An 8,406-nucleotide genomic window follows, 5' to 3' on the forward strand; every position below is an offset into this window, starting at 1 on the left:
AAACATTTAATCGTCTCTCGATCAGTAATTCCTAGTCTCTCTCTCTCTCTCTCTCTCTCTCTCTCTCTCTCTCTCTCTCTCTCTCTCTCTCTCTCTCTCTCTCTCTCTCTCTCTCTCTCTCTCTCGTTATCTCCTAATTTTGCATTCAGAGTTTCTTCTTACCTTCCTGAAAACCTTCTTCCCATGCTACTCTAGCATTTTCTTAAATTCATTCTTCATTATTTCTCATCGTTTTCCCTGCCCTTTTCCTTTATAAGCGTGCTAACATTCCCTGCTGCTCTCTTAGCTTTCCCCCTTTCTTTTTAATAAGCATCTTCCTCTACTTTTTTCATTTGTTTCCCTGATATATCCATACGCTCTTCTTTTTGCCGCTTATTATCTCCACTATCACCGTTTACATATACATTACTCTAGTTCAGAGGATCACAGATGAGTAAGAAACTCCCTTGGTGGTAAATTTGGACATTTGGGGGGGGGGGGAGGGGTAACTAGTTAAAAACAGAATAGTCAAAGTAGCCTTTTCGGTGTGTTGTTAACATTGATTAGACAAATTTATGGTCAAGTGTCTTTTGGTTTTCAATTTGTGCTTTTTAAGAGTACGGTCAGATTATTGGTCCACAGATAACTATCATGCAGCATGAAAGTACAAAATCTCTAAAATTCCTCAGACTTTGAAAATCAAAAAAGCATATCCATAACATTGCTAGAACTTGCCGTCACGTATTAAAAAGGACCGCAAAATAAAGGCGGATAAAATCTAAAACCTAGCCTTATTTAAAACAACTCTTCGGTTTTATTATCCCACTGGGAGAGGGCGGAAGGGGTAATGCTCCCCTTTCGAAGTTGGGGGGAAACATCCAAGATTTTCTAGCAATGTGACTAATGACCGGAAACAACAACAATAAAGATTTGAAAACCTTTGCTATAGTTGCAAACAAACAACATCATCATCATCATCATTGCCTCTGTTCTCTACCCATAAATGGATAGGTTAAGGTCATTTCGTCTCATTTTACTTCCTATTATATTTCTTGTTTTTTCACACCTTTCATAACATAATTTACTTTCTCTTTTGGCCTTCGCCTCTTCATATTTTTTTCTGGCATCCCTTATTGCCTTCTTTGTTTTCCTACATCTGAATATTCTATTACGAGTAATCTTCCCCCACATCTCTCTCTCTCTCTCTCTCTCTCTCTCTCTCTCTCTCTCTCTCTCTCTCTCTCTCTCTCTCTCTGTATACACACACACACACACACACATACATACATACATATATATATATATATATATATATATATATATATAGATATATATAAATATATATAGATATATATATATATATATATATGAGCCTCTGTGGAACAGTGGTAAAGTGTGCGTTTTCGTACACTGAAGAACGAGGGTTCGCGCCCCGCCAGGGTAATAAACTTTGGGAGCGTTCTTCAGACCACGTACTGCACTGGCGGACACAAGGGGTGCTGTGGTTGAACCAGTGTCGCATACTATAAAGTATGCTTGCACCCAGTCGGCTTGTGTGGGCCGATTACACTTGGTTCACAGACTACATACACATCCAAAGCTACTCCAACACTACAATTACACTTACAAGCACTTCTCACCCTACATACAATCTCTACTAGACAGCCTAAGCCACTTGGTAGAGATATATTGTCTGTATCGTCCCCACTTCAGTTGGGATAGGCCGGTCCTGCAGTGAACGCACAAACGGCTGATGAGTTGAGATATATTGCCAGACGCCTTAATCCCGCAAGGGGTGGCCACAAACAAATCGCCTCCATGTCGCCTTGTCCCCCTCCATATCACTGCCCTGCTCCCAGCCCACACCCCTCGCTCTCATATACCTCTCCACTCCATCTCTCCAACTCATCCTTGGCCTCCCCCTCCCGCACCCCCAACCATCTCACTCACATACACTCACCTTGTCGGTCTCTCGCTCTCTGTCCTCTCCATATGGTCAAACCATCTCAATAGGCGGTGGCTCAACCGGTAGAGATGTGGCCTGCATTCCTAACGGACTTCGGTTCAAATCCCCTTTGGGGCAGGGAACAGTTTATGGATTGAAATTTCATTAAAAAAGTAGACTTTACTGATTTACCAGAAGACCCGTCGGCATATCGTAAAAAATCCCCCCTAATACCACTACACCAGTCCTGTATGAGACAGTCATAACACGTATTGAATATGGACGGTGGGTGTTAGCGCCGAATTGGTGACATGTGGAGATGTAGGAGGACAACTGGGCCCTGGGGATAGGCCCTGAAGCCCTTGCCCTGAGTCCGAGACATTAATATATATATATATATATATATATATATATATATATATATATATATATATATATATATATATGAGCTGTGTTGTTTGTTCGTTTGTCCATCAATCACACCCAAACCAAGGACCAGAGACCCCTAGACCCATATACATTCTGAATCAGGGTGACCCAAGGGTGGTTTTAGGGGGGTCATAATTCATATCTGGGTCATTTGAGGTCACTGGTTCAATGTTCTCCTTTTTGGCCTGGACAGCGCTGGGTACACCTGCAACTCAATGCTAGGCATGAAGACTCACATGACCTCCAGTTCTGACGTAGGCTATGTGAGGTTGACCTCCAAGGTCATTTGAGGTCGCTGGTGGAGGTCATTTGAGGTCACCGGTAATACACGCTCGAACAACTTGACCAAGAAGCCCAATTTTCGGCATGGAGACTCACATGATCTCCAGTTCCTACCAAGGTTATGTGAGGTTGACCTCAGAGGTCAGTTGAGGTCACCAGTCAGAGTTCATTTAAGGTCATCTATAACATTAACAGGTGCGCATAAATACTGTGCATTAGTCTGCGAAAGCTGGAATACAAAGTTCCTGGACCTCTTATAATTCCTCTTCAAAAGCATAAGACGTACACACACTCAAAAAAGTATCGTCACACCTTCTGGATGATACAAACTGACACCACGAATGAAATGTGTGAAAACATCCTTCCCTCAACCCTCCCAAGACAGCTGGATTGTTCAGTATGAAACTCATCGGACCCCCCTGTAACGATAATTTGAGAGTGTGTACATGGTCTTTCTTGAGTAGAAAGAAAGACTGAACTAGAAGAAATAGGAACACAACTGTTAGTGCATATTGCTGTTAGTGTGTGTGTGTGCGCACGCACTTGTTACGGTCCAAGTGGTGACGTCATCGGAAGGGTCTAACAGTATCCAGACGGAGCCCGTGCACTTGGAAGTGTGAGGCTAGTGAGTTCGGTTGTTTCGCATCCTAACACTGGTAGCAGAGCGTAGTTAGAGCATAATGGCGTCGTGCTCAACTAAGTGGCCTCCAAAACTTGAAAATGATTCTGACTATGAGAGTTGGAAGAAGGGCATCGACATATGGTGCGAACTGACGGACTTACCGAAAAAGAAGCAAGCTCTAGGCATTCACCTTTCATTGTCAGGAAGAGCGAGGGTGGCGTCTTCAGATTGACGCTGCTGATCTGAAAGATGATAATGGTGTTCAGACCTTGTTGAACAAACTAGACAGTTTATTTCTCGTGGACAAAGGACGTCGGCAGTTTGCAGCTTTTCATGAATTGTACAACTTCAGAAGACCTGGTGATATGAACATTCATAAGTTCGTGGCAGAATTCAAGCATGTTTATTTTAAATTTACGAAGCAGGACATGCAACTACCCCATTCTGTGATGGCTTTTATGCTTCTGGCTTCATGCAAACTTTCAGATAGTGAGCAACAACTAGTGATGTCTGCGATAACTGAGGTAACTTACAAAAATATTTAAATCTGCCCTGAATCGTCTTTTCGCTAGGGAAATTTGCGGGCAGAATGATGCATCGGTGTCTGCCAATGAGGTGAAGAGTGAACCAGTTTTTTGGAGTGACGAAGTCGGGGATGAGGAAACGTTTTACGTTAGGAATACTCGACGAGGAAGGACAAGGTTTCAGGGTGGTGCAGTATGTGATCGAGGTCGTGGTGATGGCCGTTTAACTGTGTCTGCTAGAATTTTCCAACGCTCATCCACCAGCAGGAGGCAGAACCCGCTCGGGCCTGATGGTAAAGTGTCGAGGTGTTTAGTATGTGATTCTCGATTTCATTGGGCACGTGACTGGCCGGATGCATACGAAAATAAAGGCAGTCGAGAAGAAAATTATGAAACAGTGCATCTGTCATTATTTTTGGGCTATGCAGATGATACAGCTAGTAGAGGTAAATTACAGATGCTAGTAGAAGAATCTAAGGGATGTGCTGTTCTAGACACAGGGTGTTCTACAACTGTATTTGGGGTTGAATGGATCAATTGCTATCTAAGTGAGCTCAGTGATTATGAACGTTAAGCTATAATAGAAGAAGTGTCATCCTCAACGTTTACTTTCGCTGATGGTGTCACAGTATCTTCCCTCAAACGTGTTACTCTGCCCTGCTACATTGGAAATATGCGTGCAACCATTGTGACTGATGTGGTGAGCTGCAATATTCCCTTGCTGCTGAGCAAACGTTCCATGAAAAAATAAAAAATGGTGATTAATTTTGAGAGTTACCAGGTCAAAATTTGTGGAACTATTGTTAATTTGAAGTCCTCATCTTCAGGCCATTACTTGCTTCCAATTTCTTTGTGACTAGGCTGAGAGTTTTGTGAAACGATCGCACTGGCATCTCTTGGGGGTGATGTAGACAAAACGGCTTCGAAGCTTCACATGCAATTTGGACACCCAACATCGGCTAAACTAATCAGACTTATTACAGATGCTGGAATTGAAAATTCAGAACTTGAGCAAGCTATCAAGGATGTATCTGGTACATGTACAGTCTGTTGTAGGCACAAGAGAGCTAAGCCTCGACCCATAGTCAGTTTGCCCATGGCATCTAAGTTAACGAAGCCATAACTATGGATTTGAAGGCTTGGGGAAGGCATTATTTCTTACTCCTTGTTGATTTGGCGACCAAGTACTGCACCGCGATAGTAATTGTGGACAAATGTGTGACCACCATTATCAAAGGAGTATTTCGGAGCTGGATTGTTCTGTTTGGCGCGCCTGGAAAAATTCTCACAGATAATGGTTGTGAATTCAACAATGCTGAAATACGAGCATTGGGAGAGGCCTTTAATATCAAGATCATGACAACGTCTGCAGAGAGTCCATGGAGCAACGGAGTATGTGAGCAGGGTGACATTGCTAGGAAGATAATGGCTGATAGCTAGTGTGACTTGGATGTGGCCTTGGCTTGGACAGTATCGGCAAGAAATGCTCTCACCAACTATGCAGGTTTTTCTCCTAACCAACTTGTTTTTGGTCAAAACCCTGGCCTACCTAATGTGTATGCAAATGATCCCCCAGCCTTGAACCTACATCACCATCAAAAAAATTGTGAGGGAAAATTTGAACGCTCTTCATTTAGCAAGGCAAGAGTTTACAAAGACTGAATCGGGTGAACGTTTGGCTAGGGCAGTGCGGCACAACATACGTTCGAGTGACTTAAACGAGATCCAAAATGGAGATGAGGTCTTCTACAAAAGAAATGACAGTCATGAATGGCATGGTCCTGGAATCGTAATAGGCAGAGATGGAAAACAAATTCTGGTGAGACACGGTGGTGTCTACGTGCAAGTGCATGTGTGTCGTCTAGCACGTGCTCCAGAACGAAATACTACAGTTGGAGACAGCGTCAGTAGTTATGGGAAGAACAGTGTAGTCCAAGAGAAGCCTAATGACAATTCTTCGCAGAATGACTATCCACCAGATGATGAGTCAGAAAATGGTGCAATTCTGGATGATCAGCCTCCCACAGTTTCTCTTCCCGTTAAGGAGCCTCCCAAGGTTTCTGTTGGTCAGCGTATAAAGGGAATACATTCAGAAACTGGAGAGTTGGTGACTGGAAAGATTGTGAGTCTGGAGGGAAAAACCACTGGAAAGTACAAACACTGCTACAATTTGAAGAGGGACTCTGATGGCAATATTGATTGGGTGAATCTGCAAAATGATTTCAGCACATGGGAAGTATTTGATGATGAAGCAGAGATGCTTGTTCTTTTCAACTCTGAGGACATATTAGGCGCCAGTGAAAAAGAAATTACAAACTGGCAGAATAATGACGTGTATGAGGAAGTAGATGATGTTGGGCGAGATGCCATAACGGTTCGATGGGCTGTGACAGAAAAAATGATAAACGAGAAGCCGATTGTTAAAGCCCACTTAGTCGCCAGAGGATTTGAGGAGGACACCGTGGATCTCCGGAAAGACTCTCCTACATGCTCAAAAGAGGCTGTGCGTTTGGCATTTTCTTTTGCCTCCACCAACCAATGGGATTGCCACGCTATGGACGTGAAAGCTGCTTATCTGCAAGGTAACGACATTGAGCAAGTTGTTCATTTACGTCCTTCACCTGAATATGCAAACGGTAAGCTGTGCAGACTAAAGAAAATGGTTTACGGCCTTTGTGATGCTGCTAGGCATTGGTACCTGCGCATTAAAGATCAATTGTTGAGTCTCGGAGCCAAAGTGTCATCACTGAATTTAGTACTGTTCTCTTGGAGTAATAGGGGCAAGATCGAAGGCATTATATGCATTTATGTCGATGATTTCCTTTGGGCTGGTGCACGTGAGTTCGAGCAGCAAGTGATAAACGGTTTGAGCCAAATATTCCTTATCAGCAGTTCGAATCAAAAGCTTTCAAATACGTTGGTCTAAATGTCGTTTCCAACAGCGATGCCACCATAACGCTTGACCAGTTCCAGTACGCTTTGTCTTTGAAACCAGTCACGCTGGGCAGGCATCATGCAGCAGTAAAATCAGGAGAGCTGTCTGAGTCTGAGAAAACTGAGTACCGAGCGTTAATTGGACAGCTCAATTGGATTGCCATACATACTCGACCAGATATTGCCTTTGCCTTTGATGTGTGTGAGTTGAGTATGACTAGCAACCGAGCTACCGTAACAGATTTGCTTAGGCTCAACAAGGTGATCGCAAGGGTGAAGACTGACAACATGAAGCTATATATTCCAAGAATGGGGCCACTCGATGAATGTTATATAGAGTGCTTTTCAGATGCCTCTTTTGCCAACCTTGTAGGCACTGGGTCTCAGGGAGGCTTTGTGATCTTCCTACGAGATGCTAGTGGGGCGAGATGTCCCTTATTCTGGCAGACTAGAAAGATCAGGCGGGTCATCAAATCGACTTTATCTGCTGAAACGTTGGCGCTGCTTGAGTGTGCTGAAACTGCTGTATATCTCGCCAGCATATTGCATGAGGTTTCTGGATGTGGAGATATCAAGATCAAGTGTTTCGTGGATAACAGGAGTCTGGTGGACGCCCTTTACTCCTGTAGGAGTGTAGAAGACAGAAGATTGCGCATTGATATTGCTGATTTACAAGACAAGTTGGAGCAAGCGGAGATTGATGAAGTGTCTTGGGTGGATACATCACAACAACTGGCTGACTGTCTCACCAAGAAAGGTGCCTCGACCGAGTGGCTGCATGCAGCAGTCAGCCGGGACTAGAAGGATTATAATACTTCAAGGGACACCACATATCTGTATGTGGTTACAGACTGGGTCTTATTGGTGCTTAAACAAAAGTCTATGTATTGGATACATAGTGTGAATAGGACGCCAATAATCCATTCAGTTTCATCCTTGGGATCTTTTATCAAATTAAGAAGAGAGGACGAGAGTGTTAGTGCATATTGCTGTTAGTGTGTGTGTGTGCGCACGCACTTGTTACGGTCCGAGTAGTGACGTCATCAGAAGGGTCTTAAGGTATGCAGACGGAGCCCGCGCACTTGGAAGTATGAGGCCGGTGAGTTCGGTTGTTTCTCATCCTAACAACAGCGATTGACTTTTTGGCCCGGGCAACGCCGAGTACCCATCTCAGTGTATACAGTATATCTATCTATCTATCTATCTATCTATCTATCTATCTATATATATATATATATATATATATATATATATATATATATATATCTATATATATTGTGGTACTTGGGGGCACTCACCATCCACTCACTCGATGTAGTGCTGCTCTCCGGTGTCTACCCTCTCCTCTCCTCCATCCTTCTTTCTTTCCATCCTCTTCTGTCTTTCATTCCTTCAATCTCTCCTTGTCCTTCTCCCTACGGGTGACTTTACACTCCCTCTCCCATCTTTCTTTCCTTCATTCTTTCCTCTTCCTTCTGCCTGTGGGTGACTCTACACTGCGTGACAAGCCAAATGGTTTCCTGTACACCAGGAAACCATTTACTACGCTGGGTGGTAACCATATAGCCAAATTTTGGCGCCTGGTGGTTTAGTGGATAATTATTGTGCTCCTGTCGGATTGAGTTGGTGCAGGGGGTCATTCGGGTTCATTGCTCATGTAATGCCACTCAGGGATGAGTGAGGCTGGTCAC

This window comes from Coenobita brevimanus, chromosome 101 (genome assembly GCF_032717465.1).
Source record: "Coenobita brevimanus isolate Jiangsu-jjx chromosome 101, ASM3271746v2, whole genome shotgun sequence".
Classification (NCBI taxonomy): Eukaryota; Metazoa; Arthropoda; class Malacostraca; order Decapoda; family Coenobitidae; genus Coenobita; species Coenobita brevimanus.